Consider the following 21,712-nt stretch of genomic DNA (forward strand, 5'->3'; position numbering starts at 1 on the left):
ATTGTTCGTGCACAACACCCAGTGCTCCATGCAGAACGTGCCCTGCTCAACACCCACCACCAGGCCAACCCATCCTCCCACCCCCCTCCCCTCTAGAACCCTCAGTTTGTTTTTCAGAGTCCATCTTCTCTCATGGTTCGTCCACCCCTCCGATTTCCCCCGCTTCATTCCTCCCTTCCCGCTACCTTCTTCTTCTTCTGTTGAGTCTCAGATCTGTACCTCTGAGACAAATAATGCAAGATATGTTAAGAAAAAACTAAACTTAATCTTACCATACAATCTAGCAATCACCCTTCTAAGTATTTACTCAACTGATGTGAAAATTTATGTCTAGACAAAAACCTACACATGAATGTTTATAGCAGCTTTATTTATATTCACCAAAAACTGTAAGCAATCAAGATGTTCTTCAATAGATAAATGGATAAATGCACTATGGTTCATTCTCATAATGGAATGTTATTCAGCAATAAAAAGAAATAAACTAGCAAGCCACCATAAAAACATGGAGGAACTTTAAATACACATTGCTAAGTGAGAGAAACCAATCTGGAAATGCTACATACTATCTGATCTCAATTATATGATTACATAATATTCTGGAAAGGACACATACTATCTGATGTCAATTATATGGTTACATAATATTCTGGAAAGGACAAAACTATAGAGAGAGTAAAACAATCAGTGGTTGCCAGGGGTTTGTTGTGGAGAAGGGTTGCATAGGTGAATTACAGAGGATTTTAGGGCAGTGAAACTATTCTGTATGTTACTGTAATGGTGGATATATTATATCATGCATTTGTCAAACCCCATAGAACTTACAGCACAAAGAGTAAACCTGAATGTATGCAAATTTTAAAGCATTATTTAGGAGGTCAGGGGATCCCAGGATCGAATACAGACCATGACCAAAGAATTTAACTATATTACAAATGTATGAAACAGCCTCAGTGTAAGAGGATACGAGAGAAATGTTATAACCCAACTCATTTTGGAAATGAGTTGAATCTTAAGACTAAAGGCAAAAGAAACTGCACATAAGCACTACACTGTTTTTAATAAAGTTGTTTTCTACAGGAGTAAAGGTTAGCAATTATAATACTCCTATGTACATATCATGTAATTGAACAATTAAGAAAATGGTTGGTGGATGGTGGGAGCCAGGTTTCTCACTGTTGGAGTACAAGTTTACAGATAGGCAAGGGGAGAAGTCCAGAATAATCCATGTGGTAATGGATCATGGTTGAAGACATCAGTATGAACTCATGTTTAGCTTAATAGAGATGTTGACATATAGAGATATTTATAAATAAGTTAATATACACAGATATATTTCCCTGTTCTGACAGCTGAGAGTCAGAAAGTAACAATATCCCAGTAACAATGAGCACACCGAGTGCCCAGATTTGGTTTCTAATATTATTCTCCAATAAAAGAACCAGGGCTCCTTGAAGAAATGGCTGATTCTAATACTGGGGCCAGAAATATACAAGATGAGCCTGCAGCATCTTATAGTGTCAGAAAGTAAGGAAATACTTTAAAAATTCTACATTGATGGGGTTATGTCAAAAGAACATAGGAGCCAACTGAAAGAGCACCCAATGATGGAAATATGTGAGCAACAAAATAAAGTAGTATTATATTATAACCCAAAGAATAACATATATATCCATTAGTCCATACTAATAAAAAAAATTAATAGGGGTAAAAGGCAAATCCCCCTTGCAGAAGAAGTCTAAATAATATATATAGGTACATATCCCTCAAGGAGAGGGAGAATAAATCCCTACTTTTTAAGTGTGGGCTGTACATAGTGACTTTTTTCCCAATAAATATATATGGAAAGGGAGGGGGAGAGTAACTTTACAGTGGAGGAATCTGACAAATATGACTTCAGCCAGGTGATTGAGGTCAACACCAGCAGTGATAAATCAAGCTAACATACGGTCCCTTAATATGACATAATGAAAATGGCACTTCACCTGTGACATTCTCAAAACCCATAGCCTAATCATAAAAAAAAAAGTCAGAAAAATTCCATTAGGGTAGCATCTACAACATACCTGACCAGTATTCTTCAAACTATCAAAGTCATGAAAAACAAAGAATGTCAAGAAACTATCACAGCCAAGAGGTGCCTAAGGTATTTGACTACTTAATATAATGTATCCTGGTTGGGATCCTGAAACAGAAAAAGACATTTCACTAACATTAAGGAAATCTGAATAAACTACGGGCTTTAGTTAAGGGCAAAGTATCAATATTTGTTCATTAATTGCAGCAAATGTACCATACTGAGGTGAGATGTTAATAAAAGAAATTGGGTGGGAAGATAGATAAGAACTGTCTGTACTATCATCCAGTTTTCATGTAAATCCAAAACTATTCTAAAAAATAAAGTCTATTTTTCAAAAATCTCCTCAATTACCCAGTTTAATTGTACAGTTTTCTTGGTAGGACACGGACTGATAATCTAAACGTCTAACCAGAAACAGAATGGTTAAGAAAAAACTGTTTCTCTTGACTAGATGTAGAATAATACACCTGTTAAAAATCTTTTAATGAAAAGTATAAAAGGGAAAATGTTTAAATTATATTGAGTAAATATTTGAAAAGCAGAATGTATCATTTCATATGTATCATGTTTAACAACTGTGTTTATTTTTTAACTTGAAGAGGAAGAAGACTAGGAAGACAGGCATCAATACATGAAGAATACTTATAAGTAGTAGAAAACAGTTGTTCTGCTACTCTCTACTTTGTGTTTTCCAAATTTCTATGAGTACATACTACCTTTGTGATGAAAAAAGTAACTTACACTTGAAAACTTTTGATAAAGTTTTATACTTAATTATATTTCATGCCTTATCTGTTATTTTAATTTTATGATTTCAAAATTCTGGCATAGCTACAAAACTCAAAGTTTTGTTATTTGATGTATGGTATGGGCTGAATCATGTTCCTCTAAAATTCATATGTCAAAGTCCTAACCTCTGGTACCTCAGAATGTTATTGAATTTTGAGATAGATTATTAAAGAGCTATTTAAGTTAAAATGAGATCATAAAGGTGGACCCTGATCTGATCTGACTGGTGTCCTTATAAGAGGAGATTAAGACACAGACAGACAGGGGCACCTGAGTGGCTCAGTTGGTTAAGTGTCTTCCTTTGGCTCAGGTGGTGATCCTGGGGTCCTGGGATCGAGCCCCTTGTGGAGCCCCGTGTCAGGCCCTCATCAGGCTCCTTGCTCAGTGGGGAGTCTGTTTATCCCTCTCCCTCTGCCGCTCCCCCTGCTCATGCTCTCTCTCTCTCAAATAAATAAATAAAATCTTAAAAAAAAAAAAAAAAAAAACCACAGGGGCGCCTGGGTGGCTCGGTCGGTTAATCGGCTGCCTTCGGCTCAGGTCATGATCCCGGGGTCCTGGGATCGAGCCCCGCATCGGGCTCCCTGCTCGGCGGGGAGCCTGCATCTCCCTCTCCCTCTGCCTGCCTCTCTGCCTACTTATGCTCTCTATCTCTCTGTCAAATAAATAAATAAAATCTTTAAATAAATAAATAAATAAATAAAAAACACAGACAGGTACAGAGGGAAGACTATGTGCAGACACAGAGAGAAGGCAGACACCTATAAACCAAGGAGAGAGGCCTAGAAAAAAACCACCTGTGCTGCCATCCTGAGTTTGGCCTCTCACCTCCAGAACTGTGAGAAAATGAATTTCTGTCATTTAAGCCTCCAGTCTGTGGTACTTTGTTATGGCAGCCTCAACTAACAGAATGAAGCACTCTTCGGTATGAATCTCATTTCTCTCTGCATCTTTTTCAATCTTACTCTGTATATTGTATGATTTAATAGTTTCTAGTAATAATTATTTGTTCCTAAAAAAAGTATCACTGTGAAAATAATTCATCTTAATCTGATATTAGTTCAATTGAAGACATGGGAAAAATAAGTTTTCATTGAAATTTGTTGATGCTAAAAATAATTGAATGGGTTTCACGAAGATAAATTTATGTGGATAGGGTACAAATTTACACATATTCTCAAATACAAACAAAACAAAAACACATAGAGAAAGAAGTCTGAGACCTAACATTGGTGGGTGAGCATTAGAATCACTTGGAAAATTTTTTAAATGGCTGATGCCTAGGTCTAACTCCAAAAGTTCTGGTTTAAAGGCCTGGCATGTAGTCGGGTCCCTGGAATTTTGAAAGGGCCTCCAAGTCTAATGTGCAGCCAGAATTGAGAACTGCTGCTTTGTATTAAGAAAACACTACCTGAGTTTTCATCTGGGTGAGGGCCCAGTAAAGGTTTTTAAAATTCCTCTCTTAGCCATAGTATCAATAAGAAACAAACGGAACAGGGGAAAGCAAAGAATATCCTATCATCAGTGAAACCAGAGCCACAGCCACAACCTCAAAGCCTAAAATTTGAGGACAAAAACATCTTTATTGATCCTATAGAGAGGAAAGGAGGTGAATATTAACCAGCTTTGGAGCAGTGATTTGGAGTAAACTAACGTGAGATCCTAAATTGTAAACACCTAAACAGAAGGCATCAGATGCTTGGAGTCTCTCAGGAAGTCACAGGACAAAAGTATCTGCCAGCTAGTCAGCACCCACCCTGGTTTTTGTCACTTTCTGTACAGTGGTCTCTATTGTCTCCTGGACTGTCGACGGTTACATCAGTGGGCTCCCTGGAGGTGCTCAAGTTGAACATCACAATTCAGGATCAGGAGGAATAGAGCTGCCAGGAGGATCTCTAAACCACCTTCAACACCTGTGGCCACAGGGGGACCCCCCCACACACACCCACCCAGGAGGGGACCTGCACATCTTTATAGATGAAATTACAAATTTCCTGGCTGTGATGTGGGTAATATAATGGAAGATTCAGTCCTGGTGAGAAGTTAATCACAGTAAGACTGACTTGTTAGTTGGTGAGATGAGGAAGTGAAGAGGTTTTGAGTGTTGCAAGCTCATAGCTGTGCACCACCGTTCTACTGTACCTTGTAATGAACTATGCTATAAAGTTATACAGAGAAAAACATTGGATCAAAAATGCATCTGCAACTCAGCCTTTTTCAGGCGAATAGCTCATCAGCTTGCTAAAATCCATACTAGTCATGCACTCAATGGTTGGATTCCCAAATCTAATCTATGGCTATAGGTGGGAATATATTTCTCCCTCATTCCTACAGCATTTGCAGATAAAGACATTAATAACATGTTCCTAAGTAATATACGAAGCCCTCAGTCTTCAGGAGGAGATGACTTATTTCAAGGAGAATCTTTCCAACCTGAAATTACTAGTTGTGCTTTGCCGTAATGAGCTATTGTGTAAGAATAGAATCTACAGCAAGAAACAAGGTGACATACAGCTCATTGATTACAAAATTCTTGACACAACTACCTGCTACATGATATTAGAAATCATTTCAGTGAATTTGTAGGTGCAAGTGATGTAGACTATATTCTCTATCCAGACAGGGAACACCAGGGTCAGTGGCTGCATGCTTACCTTGAAGTCTACAAAGAATATAAGGGCTTTGAGACAGAAGTTACTGAAAAGGAGGGTAGAAATACTCTTTATTCAAGTCACTGGCTTCTCATATCTTTAGGAATCATGGGCTGTGATTCAAGCCAAATACCCCACTATTGAGGGTGATTTCCCGGAGTAAGTAATTGTTCGTTTTAACAAAAACTTCAAAATGAAGCCTGCGGTTACTGTATTAAAAGTGCTTAAGTAAAGAAATTTAATTATTCATAGGCAGCTGAGCAATCCTTGTATATCTTTTCTTAAGAAATTCTAAAAAGCCAATATTAATGAAAATTGTTATTTCACTTGGTTACCTTGATTTATAAATTATGGCTTCTATACAGTCAATTTTTTTAAATAGATTGAACGATGTCAAGAAATATGCTTTCTGCTATCAGTATGTGGAGGCATAGAAATGTTGAATCTACAAAGAGCTATGAAGATGTCAGTTTAATCCTTTCTTTGATAATTTAATCTATGTTATATGTGAATTATTATGAATTTAACATGATTCTGTGACTTTCATCTGTTTTATGTTTGTTGAATGTAAGCAATGAGAGTATTCTAGGATAAATTTTTTAGTTTTACTTTAATTATAGTACACATTCTAGGTGTTCAGTGTAAACATTGTAATCTTAATGCATTGTAAGTAAGATTCATATTTATTCTTTTTTTTAAGATTTATTTATTTGAGGGAGAGAGAGAGAGCAGGGGCTGGGGGAAGAGCAGAGGGAGAGGGAGGGAGAAAATCCTCAAGCAGATTCCCCACTGAGCATGGGGCCCAACTTGGACCTTGATCCCAGAACCCTGAGATCATGACCTGAGCCGAAATCGAGTCGGCCACTTAACTGACTGTGCTATCTAGCCCCCCCTTTCTCTTTTTTTTAGTGAGCTCTTCACCCAACCTGGGGCTTGAGCTCACGACCCTGAGATCAAGAGTCACATGCTTTCCCTACTGAGCCAGCTGGGCACCCCATGAATTTATTCTTGAAATATCAGTCTCTTGCATAGATAATTGAGGATACTTATATAAAAATATGTGTTTGGGAGAATGAAATACATTTACCTTCTATGTTGGTGGTATGTCTTTTTGAATTGAATATTGAAAAACATTTCTTTTAGGGGCTCCTGGGTGGCTCATTTGGTTCTGTGTCCAACTCTTGATTTCAGCTAAGGTTATGGTCTCTGGGCTGTAAGATCGAACCCCATGTCAGGTTCTGCACTGTATTGATGATTCCATATACTAAATATGGTCATTTAGGTTGTAAGTTTCAGTTTGTTTTTTTTTTTAAAGATTTATTTATTTATTTGAGAGAGCGAGAATGAGAGAGAGAGAGAGAGTACATGAGTGTGGGAGAGTCAGAGGGAGAAGCAGGCTCCTCGCTGAGCAGGGAGCCCGACGCAGGACTGGATCCCGGGACTCCGGGATCATGACCTGAGCCGAAGGCAGTCGCTTAACCGACTGAGCCACCCAGGCGCCCCTGTAAGTTTCAGTTTTTAAAAGTTTACTATGTCAAATAGTTTCTAATCAAAAATGCTTTTTAGGGGCGCCTGGGTGGCTCAGTCGGTTAAGCAGCTGCCTTCGTCTCAGGTCATGATCTCAGGGTCCTGGGATCGAGCCCCACATCGGGCTCCCAGCTCGGTGGAGAGCCTGCATCTCCCTCTCCCTCTGTCTGCCGCTCTGCCTACTTAGCTCTCTCTCTATCTCTGTTAAATAAATTTAAAAAAAATCTTTTTAAAAAATGCTTTTTAACTTAGATATTCTAGATTTTGTTCTATAGTTAAAATCAGATACAACAAAATGTGAAATAAATACTTATGATAGAGGGCTTTTGTTTTGTTTTATCTTGTTTTTTAGTGTATTTTTTATTTTGTTTGGGGATAAGGGGGAGGCAATTGGTATTTGAAGGAAGTTAGATCTCTGGTATAAATAAGTAGACATCAAGTTTCAGAAATTGATGTGTAGAGTTCAATAGTCATAGTTTGAAAATCAGTCTGGCATGCTTTGCATTTCAGTCATGAGTGCCCATGTGCAAATTTGACTTAATGGATATGTATATTCAAAATATGCAGCTGTGAATTTATTCTCTGAGAAATTTTATAGGAGTTTGGCATATTATACCAAATGACTTATATTCTCAGACAAGTGTTTTAAAATACTTCGATTATTTCAAGATGTTTAAAGCTAATAATGTAACTACAAACAGCTAAATGCCATTTTAAATGGCAAATTCTAATTACATAAATAGAATGTTAGAATCTGGTAGTGTCTATAGCAGTGTTAAAACAAGATTGTTTTTCTAATTCCCCAATGTTATAAATGTTCCCTTTTCTTTTTGTAAGCCATTTTACTGCAGAATCAATAGAATTTTGCCTAGTTGACTAAATGAATGGAATCAATTAAACAACTTTTGTAGTGTTAGAATGAACTTGAAAATGTGCTTTTGGTGGAATTTTCATCTATTGGTGAAATGCTTTTATAGAACCATGAAGAATATGTAACAGCCTTAATTTTTTTGCTTACCAATCTCTTAAAGTATGACAGTATATACCTCGGAGAACTAGGTGAGGGGGTGAGCCTTTTTCTACCTTACTCCATAGTCTTTCTTAAATCATCTTGAATAGAGATTCACTGAGCCATTTCCAGTAGACTGGGCATAGGCCAGTTGTGATATTGTTGCAGGCTTTTCAGAGAGATTTGTGTAAAGGTGACTATAAGAGTGAATAATCGTTCTCATGTTAGCCCTGGGAGTATGCATGGTTGTTAGGAACAAAGTGAGATGTTTAAGACACTGTTCCTACTCTTTGGTGAGATTTTGTGTGTTTTTAGTGTTAAGATGTTCATACTTTCTGTACAGGTTTTGGGATCATGGTGCAGGTTAGTAATAGGTTCATGTTGTTTCTCTTTATATTGACCACTTAAGAGATTCTAAAAAATATAAATCTCAACAGTCTTTTTAAAATATTCCTCTAATTTGCACTGAGGCTTGCCGAAATATCTCTTGCCTTTTTATGTTAAGTTAAAGAGCTTGAATGCTTGACTTAATAACTGGTGGTAAGTCCAATTTGTAGATATGAAAATGGTTGTTAGAAGTGGTACATGATTACATATTTAACCAGCCATAATCAATCTTGTTCCCTTTTTTCCTTATATATTTATACAATCTTATCTCATGGTGATATATGATTTTTTTTCCCTTCCAATCCCATGCTTCCACCATCTTCTGAAAATCAGAGATGTAGTCATAAATGATTATCTGAAATCAATGAGCACAAAACTCATCAACTAGGTTTTCCTGGGATGTATATAAAAGAGTATAAATAAAAATCAGCAGATTAGTGTAAATTTTATCTTGAATATATTTGATTGTATATTGCTTTGCATTCCCTTTCCTCTTGTAGAAATTTATCTGTCAGAAATGACCCAGCTCTTTGGTTTTGGACTGGAAACAGCCAATACTTCTGCCTGCACAGTGGGATAACGGGAACCGGAAATAGAGTTTATAGGTTTTTATGTTAATGTCTGTACTTATTTATAAAGAGTTGTGGTGCCTAATATGGTGTTGCTTCTTGAGTTGGCCATTCATTTTTGTGAGGTTAGATTCTGAAAGCAATCAATTAACACACTGTTACATTAATAGATCTCCATTCTTTGAGTCATGAGTCTAAGCTAAAATAAATTTAAAATATAATCTAATGATTACAAGCTGAAGTATTACCTTTTTTATCTTCAGTTATTAACATTTTTATACCCAAAAAAAAAGCTTGAAATGGTACATATCTCAGTGTGAATCTAAATCCCATGTATATAAGACATGTGATAATAATAACTCTTAGTTCAACTTAGGCATATCTCATTGGCTTCTCTAAATAAAATCATTCATTAGGGGATTGTAAAAGATAGAAAAATGTAAGTAATCTCTTATTTACAGCTATTTCCATTTTTGCTGAACCAAAATATTTATCTTAACTTCATTTTAACTTCATAAATATATATTGATAAACCTTCCAGGTTTAAAGAAAAGAACATTTTCTGAAATGAAACCTCAACTTTTAAAATTATACAGACATTTATTTTAGGTTGCATGCAGATTTCTGTATGATTTTATGAATTCCCTACTCGGTAATATAAATAAAAATACTATCTAACAGCTTGTTTTCCTACCTTAAATTGCTTTCAATAAGCATTTTTACTGCAGTCCAAAGTGACATAGGCTTAAGCTTTCAATATTAACCAGTCATTCAGTTGACAGAAAAAGTTAACAATGTTCTATACTAGGAGGAGAGTTTTGTTATTGGTAGCAATTTGCACCACTTTACAGAAAAGAAGGCAAGTGCTGGTAATTATTATGCACAGAGGAAAAAAGAATTATAAGTATGCAGTAAAGCAACCTCATCTTTGTTATGAAATGGACTTGTTCTGATTTTTCTTCTTTATCTTTCTTTCTTTCTTCTTTAGTTAAATTCTAGAGTGTCCTTTGGGGACACATTAAGTCAAAACATTTTGTTTGTTTTTGTCCGTTTTTTTTTTTTTTAAAGAAAACATTAGTGATAGTGAATCATTTTGTTTTCTTTTTATTTCCTATGGCATACCACCTCTGTGATTACAATGTTGTCTTGGATTTTAAATCTTTGAGGAGAAAAGCATATCCATTATTTTAAGTTATTTTTCCCTGTCTTCAAAGCTCAGTCTATAAATGTGTTACTAAAAAAGAAATTACTTCAATTAGCATTACTTAAATACTTGAAAACTGAAATTAATAGCATATATTATAAGATAAATTAGATTTTTGAACAGATATTTTTACACTAGAAAATTTCATTTCTCCATCATAGTATGAAAGGGATGAAAGATTTGTACCATTTGAATGGAAAAAAATATATAATGGGCATAGAAAATAATCTTTTATGTTAGGGACATCCAAAACTTAAATTGTTAGTAGGTTTCTGTCCTGAAATCTGCTTTCCCCTCTTTACTATACTTGATGCACTTGTTATACTACTGATATTATAAAACAGCAGGGATAAAATATCATCATGCTGTGTTCAGTATGAATCCTATGGCTTTTCTAGTTATGAAAAATTGTTCTCTAAATTATTTATCTCAAATAATAACTCCTGAATGTAGGCATGTTTTGTTTACATCTTACCCATTAATGGTGTTATGAATGCCATTAATCACTTTAGTAGAACACTGATAGGATGTTTTAAAAATTAATAACTAATATAAACTATGGTCTTTGGGTGGTAGTGGTGTATCAGCATAAGTTCACAATTGACACAAATACAGCATTCGGCGGGAGAGTGTTGATCGTGGAGGAGGCTATGTGGGGTGGGGGAAGAAGAGAGGGAGAGGAGCTATATGAGAAATCTCTGCACTTTCCTCTTAATTTTGCTATGAACATAAAACTTCTCAAAGAAATAAAGTTTATATTTTAAAATTAAAAATATTATATACCGTATATGTGCTAATTAGCGAAGAGTAAGAAAAAGCGGACTGATTTGAATTGTAGGTGCTCCTGTTAGTTAAATTTCAAAAGGAACTTTAAAGAACAGGTTGAAACCTATTGTATCTATATAAACTAGTTTCATGACCTGGAAAAGATCCCGCAAAAGTGGCAGGGAAGACAGACGAGAGTGCATACCTGCCATTGTTGTGCTTGTAGTGGGCTGCTATTTACATGTAGGTAGTGACTGACATTTTTTTTGTCCAATAACCTGAAATTGTTCCCTGCATGTACCTGTACTGAGATAACTACAAATGGTTGGAATCTACAAAGAGGAAGTGTTTTGACTCTACTGTATTTAGGAGCTTTTGTACATGTAGGTCAGTTTCCATGATATGAAGTATTTGAAGTTTAAAATATACCATTGCGGGGCATCTGGCTGGCTCAGTCGTTAAGCATCAGACTTGATTTCAGCTCAGGTCCTGATCTCAGGGCCGGGGAATCCAGCCCTGCAACGGGGCTCCACACCCAGCGCAGTCTGATTGTCCCTCTCCCTCTGTCCTCCCTCTGCTCATATTCTCTCTCAAATAAATAAACAAATAAAGTATTTAAAATATATACATATATATTTATATATGTATAGTCTTTAAAATATATACATATATTTATATATTATGTATTATAACATCTTATAATATATAATTATTTATAATTTTAATAATTTATATATTTTATATAAGTATATAACTATATAAATAAATAAAGTTTATATATTTTTTTAATTTAAAATTTCATTTCTGTATTTTTTTACTACTGTTAACTTAGGTAAAATTTGTCCTGTGGTGTTTTGCTTTACTTCTGTTTAATAAGGCCTTTAACCATTGATTAAATGAAGAAATCGATGCTTTTTTTTCTGAAGGAATGTATCTTTTTAAAAAGATTCTACTCTGTCAATAAAAATTGGTTGTAACAATCCAGTTGGATTCTAGTTGTAAAAAAAGATAATTTAACATATTAACAGATTTTAAAAAGAAAAACCACATGATCAATTCAATAGGTGAAAAAAATTCCCTTGATAAACTCATGACAAAAAAACAAATCTTTCAGCAAACTCAGAATAAAATACTTTCCTCAATCTGGAAAAGATTTTCTGTAGAAAACCAGTAGCTAACATCATACTTAATAGTGAAATATTGAATAATTTCTTCCTGAGATAGAAACAGGGCAAGAATGCCCATTTTTTCTACCTCCACTCAACCTTGCCCTAACTCTTCCAATAAGGCAAGAAAAAGACAAAAATTCATAAAAATAAGAGTGGAAGGCAAGGCCAGGCAAGGCAGAGCAGGGCAGGGCAGGGCAGGACAGGGCAAGGCAGGGCAAGGCAGGGCAAGGCAGGACAAGGCAAGGCAAGGCAAGGCAAGGCAAGGGAAGGGAAGGCAGAAAGAAAGAAAGAAGAAAAAGAAAGAAAGAAAGAAGAAAAAGAAAGAAAGAAAGAAAGAAAGAAAGAAAGAAAACCTTCTATTTTCAGATTTGTTTACATAAAAAATTATAAGGAATATAAGAAACAACCAAAATTAATAAAGGAATTTAGCACAGCACAAGATATAAAGCTAATTTACAAAACTCAGCAAAAAATATCTTGTATCTGCCATAAAGAAGTATCACTTTTAAGTTGGAGAGTTTCTATCTGAATAGCAAAGCAGAACTATGAGAATACACACAGAGGTACAATTAAAAATGTTTTTACTGAAGTATAGTTGACACAATGTTATATTGGTTTCAGGTGTACAACATGGTGGTTGAACAAGTCTTTCTGCTCTGCCATGTTCACTACAGGTGTGGCTACCATCTGTTACCATGCAACACTATGACCATATCATTGACTGTATTTCCTTTGCCGTACCTTAAAAATGTACCTACGTACACTTTTAAGAAAGAAAATGAGAAAAGCTAGATCACATATTTTTTTCCAGCTCTTTTTTGGTAAAAGGTATGAGCCCAATCATGTTCTCTTACCTCTCAGTATTGGAGGAATATCCGAGACTTCCTAGCTCAGTACATCTCAAATTACTTGTAGTGAAGAACAAGCTTTTTCTCAATTTGTTTTGAACATATACTTTTAAAAATATAATAAAAGTGTCATGGCAATGTTAAACTGCTGCAGATGTTTCTAAATGCATACTCTAGTTTCTGTGCTTATCCCACAGCTGGCTGGTCACCATAATTAACAGATCAGTACCAGTCATAAATAAAAGTCCTGCCACTGCTAACATTCTCTGACTTTTCCCTAATCCTGTTCCTCCAGCTGTTACTTTTAAGTATTACTTGAGTTTTCCCTTTTTTCCCTACCACCTTGCCTTCTCTTTTCTTACTATTTTCACCTTATATTAAATTTATCCATGTCAATGGAATATAATCTGAGCAGTAAAGGGCATGTAACTCCACTTATCTCCATTATTCTATAAAATACATAATTGGACTTTTAAAAGTCTAAAGCTGAATAAATAGAAATTATTATTATTATTATTAGACCACTGAAGGTGACCAAAACGCACTGTATCAGCTGGTAATTTCTCTCTGGTCTATTACACCAAACTTTATTATTCTTATATCAAAATTCACATCCTATTCACATATGAACAATTACACATTATTAACTAGGCTTAAGTTTTGAGAGACAATGAACAGTTAAGGAAAATTGGTCGAGACAAAGTAGGTGGTCCAGACTGCAATTGCTTAATGAGAGACATAATCAGATGCCACCTCTCAGAAATATATACAACAAAATATTTTTTCTTTAGAGTTTTTGAAAGTACACTTTAAAAATTAATCTTCTGATATCTATTCCTAATTTTCACTTACCTACATGATCACAACCAAAAGAGGAACTAGAATTCTATCTTATGGGAGCTAAGTTATTCTACGTTAAAGATCTCAATAAATTGCACTCCACAATTTTCCTTAAAATTCTAAATAGCATGTTTACATCTATTGTAACCATACATGAATTGCATGGTTCTTCTATTCTACTGGTTGTGATGTTATGTTTTGTACTCTGCATTTTGGCTTTATTTAAGTGAGGCACATTTCCAGCTGATTTCTCATTAAGAGAAACCATAGCTACCTTTTGGATTTTTCTGAATCACTGTTTTTATTTCCTTATCCTGAAAATTGCAGTTCTTCTCTTGAGCTCATGAAAGTCTTAGTTCTCCTGAGTGCCTTAGGTTTCAAGGTCAGAGGTTTACCCTGCTGGCTGAACAGGAGGTGAAAAGATTGTTTCAACCCAGATAGAGTTATACCTCAATCCAAATAGAATTTGCTCCTCATGAACAGGAAATTCATGCTTGTCTCCTTGGCTTTGTTTCCTCCTGAGCTTTTTATCTAGAAACAACTTCTCGTGGCCTAACTTATTAAACACTAGATGGTCTTAGAACTATGTGCTTGGATCAAAAGAAGCATTCGATAAATATTTATTGATTAGAGCCTAGTCACAAAATTATCTTAGAAGTTCCAACTTTTCACCTAGGTGAATATTCCAACACTTGAGAAATAACTGCTGAAAACTTTAAAAAGAAAAGAAAATACCAAACCCAAATTCTGTATTAAATTTTAAAATTTTAATATTTAATAATATTTCCTATCTAAGTGCTGTGCTGCATAAGGGTGGCACAGTCTCCCCAAGAAATAGGCGGAGGAAAATAAGATGACCCGATTATCATCAGTTCTTCTTTCATCCCTATAGTTTTATAATTATAAATATTCACCGTTTAAATTTAGCATACATTATCCCTCTTTCAATTCTAATCATGAATAAACATATTTCAAGTGTACCATGGAATGTAGGACAGATTTTAATATGCTATTTTGAGGCATACACACAAAGGATTTGACATTGCACTGTGTTCCTCTACTTTCAGATTTGTTGGTGTTAACATTACTTTCTTTTTATTTTTTTTTATTTAAATTCAGTTAGCCAACATACAGTACATCATTAGTTTTTGATGTAGTGTTCAATGATTCACTAGTTGCATATAACATCCAGTGCTTATCACATCAATGCCATTACTTTCTTAGTTACGGATTGTTTGGTTACCATCAACAGAACTCAATGACTTATATTTAAGCAAAAGAAAAAAATGTAGGAATGTTTCAAGGAACTCAGTGATAGGAGATACAACCAAGGCTCACAAAGAACTGGAACCAGGGACTGAAAGTCAATAAATGAGGTCATTCACTCCCTCTCTTCTGGGGTCACAGAATGCTCAATTTCTACTGACCCTCCATATATGCTAAATTTCTCCCTCCTCCCTCTTTCCCTCCTCTGTCTCTCTCTCTCTCTCTCTTCTTTTCTCTATGTTAGTGTGCACATGATTGTCTCAGGCCTAGTCTGAAATAGTCTCTCTACTTAAAAGTCCAACAGAATTTGACTAACATCCCTGTGTTCCGATTCCTAAGAAAGAGAACTTTAGTGGCCTGATTTGAGTTAGATTTCCATACCTGTTCCAACCAGCTGTGGCCAGTGTAGGTGAATTCACATATCTTATGACAATAAGGATGTGCAGAGATCATCCAGGAAGGTGTGATTATGTTGATTTTAAAAGAGCCCTATGAGTAATATAGATAGAAACCTAAAAAAATGTGTGTCCTTTCCCTCTCTGTGATTACTAATACCCAATCCAGCATATTGCACCTTCTTCACCACCTGTCCAAGCACTGATTCTTGACTTTATTAGAAGCTAAGCGAATAATCCTGGGAGAGGGGGAACCTCAGTGGCCTTGGACGAATATAAGATGATATAGGAAAATCCCAGTTGCCTGATGTGCAGTAAGGAAGCTCGGTGTTCAATCTGACCCTCCTCCTGGTCCTAGCAACACGTCTCTCAATGGTGAGGCATAAGCAGAATGTACATACAACCAACCCTTCCTTGCTTCTGCCATCTTTCTGTCTCCAAACTTCTCCTTGCCTAGCAAGCAACTCTTCGTAAGGCAAATTCTCCTCTTCACAAGCCAGCAGAGAGAGATGTGTTAGTGTTTTTGTTTGGCATGTAAAAATTAAATTTGGCCTAATCAGAGTCAGAAAGTGGAAGAGCTGACAAAATCTTAACATACGTCCCACTTTACATATTCACAGAGACCGTGGGTGGCTGTCTGACCTTGGGAAAGAAAGTTCTGCTTCATTATTGTTCTTATTATTGTTTGTTTCCTCAGAGCCTACGTTTCTTCATTGATAAATGATGGTAATAATAATCATAACTACCTCCTAGTGTCACTGCAACATTTTAGAATAGTCCCTAAGATATGGTTAGCACTTATTAAATGTTAGCTATTGTTATCTTTGCCACAGATAGTGCAGTAATGAAAAAAAAATCCATAACCTTAAATACTTTTAATAATCAACAAAGAATAAAAAATAAATTAATTAAACATTAAACCCAAAAGTTTAGAAACAGAATAAAACTAACTTAAGAAATGAACAGAAAGCAGAAAATCAAAGACAGAAAACATAGAAAAAGTTGGTGCTAATAATTATATCCATGGGCTGATTTCTTGGAAATGGAGCTAATAAAATAGATAAATGATTAGATGACCTAATCAAGAAAAGGGGACACATAAAAGCACAAAATTAAAAAGACAAATATATACAAAGCCACAGATATCAACAAAATTACAAAAGCATTGAAAAATATTTTCTCAATTCTAAGAGAATAAATTTAAAAACCTGCATGCATGACTATGTTCTGGGAAAATATAAATTACCAAGACTAATTCTAGAAAGATCAAAAAATCTAAACAGATGAATTATCATTAGAAATAGAGAAAAGCATCACAGGGCAACCATCCACCCAAATAAAGCAGTATGACTAAATAATTTCACAGTGACATTTCACCAAATGTTTAAAATTTCAAATCCCAATGTTTTTGAATTGTTCCAGAGCATGGAAAAAGGACACCTTTTAGATTATTTTTATAAAACTACAATAACAGGGGCGCCTGGGTGGCTCAGATGGTTAAGCATCTGCCTTCGGCTCAGGTCATGATCCCAGGGTCCTGGGATCGAGCCCCACATCGGGCTCCTGGCTCAGCGAGAAGCCTACTTCTCCCTCTCCCTCTGCCTCTCTCCCTGCTCAAGCTTTCTCTCTCTCTCTCTCTGTATCTCTGTGTCCCAAATGAATAAATAAAATCTAAAAAAAAAAAACTACAATAACAATGATACTAAAACCCACCATGATCACATAAGTAAATTATAGACTACACTCACTTATGACTATTGAAGCAAAATTTTAAATAAAATATTAACAAATATATTCCATCAGGAATTTAAAGATGGTGATTCACTATAAGAAAAACTTATAACTAAAAATAGTTGGCTGAAAGAGAAAAATCATAATATCATCCCCATAGATGCTGAAAAAGGAATTGATAAATTCAATATCCATTCTTGTTAAAAAAGAAACACAGATTTTAAAATAGGGCAAATGTAAACTTCCTAAACATGATAATATTGACCAGCATCTTCTCAATGGAAAACATGGATAAGTATCCAGTCAGGAACAAGACAAAGATCCTCACTGTCACCACTAGTACATGGCAATGAAATAAGGAAAAGATAAAATCAGCATAAAAATTGGGGACAAGAGAGATGAAAATATTGTTTTTGTAGATAATATATTTGTACACCTAGAAAATTCCAGAGATTCACCTGAGAAAACTATTCCCAAATAATATGATGACTTAGTACAATGGTGGAGGAAAAATTAGTATATGGAACTCAATTTCCTACATGCACAGCGACAACCACCAGTTATAAGATATAAAATAGATTAAAATGCCTCACATCAATAACAACAAAACAACAACAAAAAATACCTAGGAAAATAACTAGCAAGGAAAATACAAAATCTATATGAAGAAAACTTCATAATGTGAAAGACTAAAAAAAAAAAAAAAAGGAAAATGGAACAAATGGAAAGAAGAATTAATAAAAGTCAAATCATGTTCTTGTGTCAAGGGTCTACCATCATGTAACAGCATGAAGGCTCTCTAAATTAATAATTTAACATGATCTCAGTAAGAAATAGTATCATGATTCCTTTGGAAAGTGAGTGAGGTGTTTATGATGTTCATATAAAAATAAACAAAAATAGGGATGCCTGGGTGGCTCAGTGGGTTAAGCGTCTGCCTTCAGCTCAGGTCATGATCCCAAGGACCTGGGCTCGAGGGCATAGGGCTCCCTGCTCAGCGGGGCACCTGCCTCTCCCTCTGCCTGCCAGTCCCCTGCTTGTGCTCTCTCTCTGACAAATAAATAAATTAAATCTTTAAAAAAATTAAAAATAACCAAATATTGAAATATATTATAACCCTACCAGATACGTATACACGATAACAATGTTATAATGGAAACAGTGCAGTGAGGTAAAATGGCAATGACAGACGGTAGAAGAGAACTAAAGATTCAGATATAGATCCAAATGTACAAGGAAGTTTAGGATGCTCTAGAAGTGGCCTCCTAAATCAGTGGGTTATTCAACAAATGGTGTCTGGGCAACTGAGTAGCCATCTAGAAAAAAATATGAACTTGGATTTCTATTTCATATACATTACCAAAATAAATGCCAGACTGATGAAAGATGTAAATGAATAAAATATGGAACCATAGAAACATGAGAAACAAATGGGAGAATTTTTTTAACCTCAGAGTGGGAAAGGTAAGCCACAAAGCCCCAGAAGCCATAAAAAAAATTTACTCATTTCAAGGGCATAAAAATCAATCATTTTCTGCCTAGGGGAAAAAAGACAAAACAGTAAAAAGATAACCAACTGGGAAAACAAGCTTAGAAAACAAATTCATATACAGGCATTCTAAGAGCTTCTACAAATCAAAGGAAAAGGGCCCATATCCAGTAGAAAAAATGGTCAAAATATATGAAAAAACCAATTCACAGAAATGGAATTACAAATGACCATTAAATATATGAAAAGATCTTTAATTTCATTCTTAATAAGAGAAATTTAAACTACACTGAGATACGTGCATCATATATTTCTGGTAAGTACACAAGATATAGTGGTTGCCTCTGGGAAAAGAGAGTATGTAAGTTGGATACTGACATTTTTAAAAGACATAGTTTCCATAGAATATCCTTTCGTGTTCTTTGTATTTTGTACCTATTTAAAAGTAAGGGAGGGGCACCTGGGTGGCTCAGTCGGGTAAGCGACTGACTCTTGATTTTGGCTCCGGTCATGATCTTAGGGTCAAGCTCTACACCAGGCTCTGAGCTCAGCGGGGCGTCTACTTGAGATTCTCTCTCTCTCTCCCTCTCCCTTTGCCCCTCCCCTCTACTCACACGTGTGTGCACTCTCTCTCTCTCAAATAAATAAATCTTTTTTTAGAAAAGTGAGTGAAATTAATTTTTTAAAAGATAAGAATAAGTACCTAGTGGAAAGAAGTCAAACTTTGGAATGGCATTTACAGAATTATGTCACATAAGTAGATGTTGAGAATACAAAATAATACCAACATTCATGAATGTACACATATGTAGTAAACATCTCAAAAATATGTACCAGCTTCAGGATAGTGTTGTGTCCTCACAGAGAAATCCAGAGAAGTTCGGAGTACAAAAGTAGAGAGGCCCTCCAATTTATGTATGCCTTTTTAATTCTAAGGCAAATTTTATCATTGTTAATTCTGAGGGATAGATATATAATACATGCTAATTTCTCTATTTTTTTTATATTTGAAATAGTTCATATTTTTTTAATAAAAAAAAGCTGTGGAGCCTTTTCAGAAAATACTACAGCAATGCTATGAAAAATCTATCAAAGTGCTGGCTGAGAGAAAATGACATTTTCTGCAGATATTTAAATACAACATAATCCATTCACTCTTGTTTGTGTTTTTTTTCTTGGAAATATTATTTATTTATTTATTTACTTATTTACTTTTATATTAAGCTTGTATTTAATTCCAATAGTTAACATACAGTATAATATTAATTTCAGGTGTACAATATAGTGATTCCACACTTCAATACATCACCCAGTGCTCATCACAACAAGTGCCCTCCTTAAACCCCATCACCTATCTCAACCATTCCCCTACCCCCTTGCCCTCCGGTAACCATCAGTTTGTTTTCTATCATTAAGAGTCTATTTCTTGATTTGTCTCTCTCTCCCTTTCTTATTTTTTTTCCCTTTGCTTCTTTGTTTTGTTTCCTGTGTATACTTCAAATTCAGTCTTTAGACCAAATTGTATCGGTGGATGTCCTGTTTCATGCTGGGAGCAAGTCTCTAAGCCCCTCACAGAGTCATATTATGTTGATACCATTGCTGTAAAATACGATTATAGAAACTGTCCACAACATCCCTCATTGTACCCCCCATGGGAAATTTCCTTTCATTTTTCCATCCAGGAGGAGGTCTTCTTCTGAGGAGGAGCTACTGTATATCACTTTCTTCTAATAAGAATCATCAATTATATGTCATTTTTCTTTTGGCTACCTTGACACTCCTGGTTGATTTTGAAGCCCAACTCAACAATATTGTCTTATGATTAAGATTCTCAGTATTTTTGTCTTTGTCCCAATTTTCTATCTATATTTCATTATTATACATCCTTTAATCATTACTGTGAGCCATCTCCTATCCACTATTAATATCCAAAAAAACAAGGCATTAATAAATGCAAGTAACACATCAGCTTATCCTCATCTGATCCTCAGAAATGTCCTGTGAGGTAGATGGGATTGCCACTATTTGGTCCATTTTGTGGAGGAAATCATTCTAGAGAAGCTCAGAAGAAGTATGTCAGAATCCAGCTTTTATTGGTTCAGCACCAGGTATAGGCAGATTCCTCTGTTAGATACAATGGAAAAATACCATAGCATATACACACACACATACACATACACATTCCGTTAAGCACTTATATGTGCAATATGCATTTGGGTCACTTATTTCTGGCAGAAAAAAAAATCAAAAAAAAATTTTAATTGTCATTAAACATGTTTGCTTGAATCAACTAATTTATGACATTTGTATGTGCCTTTTCATAAATTTTTTCTTCTCAAAGTGAGCTTCTTCTTCCTCTCTTCTCCAGGCAAATGTCTACTTTTGCTTGGAAGCCTTTCCTCACACCTTTTATGGGTCTCCAGTCAGTCACAACCCTCATCCCTCTAGGTTACAGGTATACCCTTTATGAGGATGTATTAATGACAGATCAATAAGATCTTTTTTCCCATCCCCCAACCCCCCCAGAACCCTCAGTTTGTTTCTCAGAGTCCATGGTCTCTCTAGGTTCGTCTCCCCCTCTGAATTCCCCCTCACCATTCTTCCATTCCTGCTATCTTCTTCTTCCTTTTTTTTTTAAAAACATATAATGTATTATTTGTTTCAGAGGTACAGGTCTGTGATTCAACAGTCTTACACAATTCACAGCGCTCAACATAGCACATACCCTCCCCAATGTCTATCACCCAGCCACCCCATCCCTCCCATCCCCCATCACTCCAACAACCCTCAGTTTGTTTCCTGAGATTAAGTATTCCTCATATCAGTGAGGTCATATGATACATGTCTTTCTCTGATTGACTTATTTCGCTCAGCATAATACCCTCCAGTTTCATCCACGTCGTTGCAAATGGCAAGATCTCATTCCTTTTGATGGCTGCATAATATTCCATTGTGTATATGTGTATGTATATATATATATATACCACATCCTCTTT

General features: G+C 35.4%; 1 pseudogene; it reads left to right on the plus strand.

The window, feature by feature from the left end:
• LOC102729232 (ethanolamine kinase 1 pseudogene) overlaps window positions 1-5,749 on the plus strand; it is a 31,727-nt pseudogene extending 25,978 nt beyond the window's left edge.
• Window positions 5,750-21,712: the final 15,963 nt, after the last annotated feature.

This window comes from Leptonychotes weddellii, chromosome 2, assembly GCF_054177405.1.
Source record: "Leptonychotes weddellii isolate Sample4059 chromosome 2, ASM5417740v2, whole genome shotgun sequence".
Classification (NCBI taxonomy): Eukaryota; Metazoa; Chordata; class Mammalia; order Carnivora; family Phocidae; genus Leptonychotes; species Leptonychotes weddellii.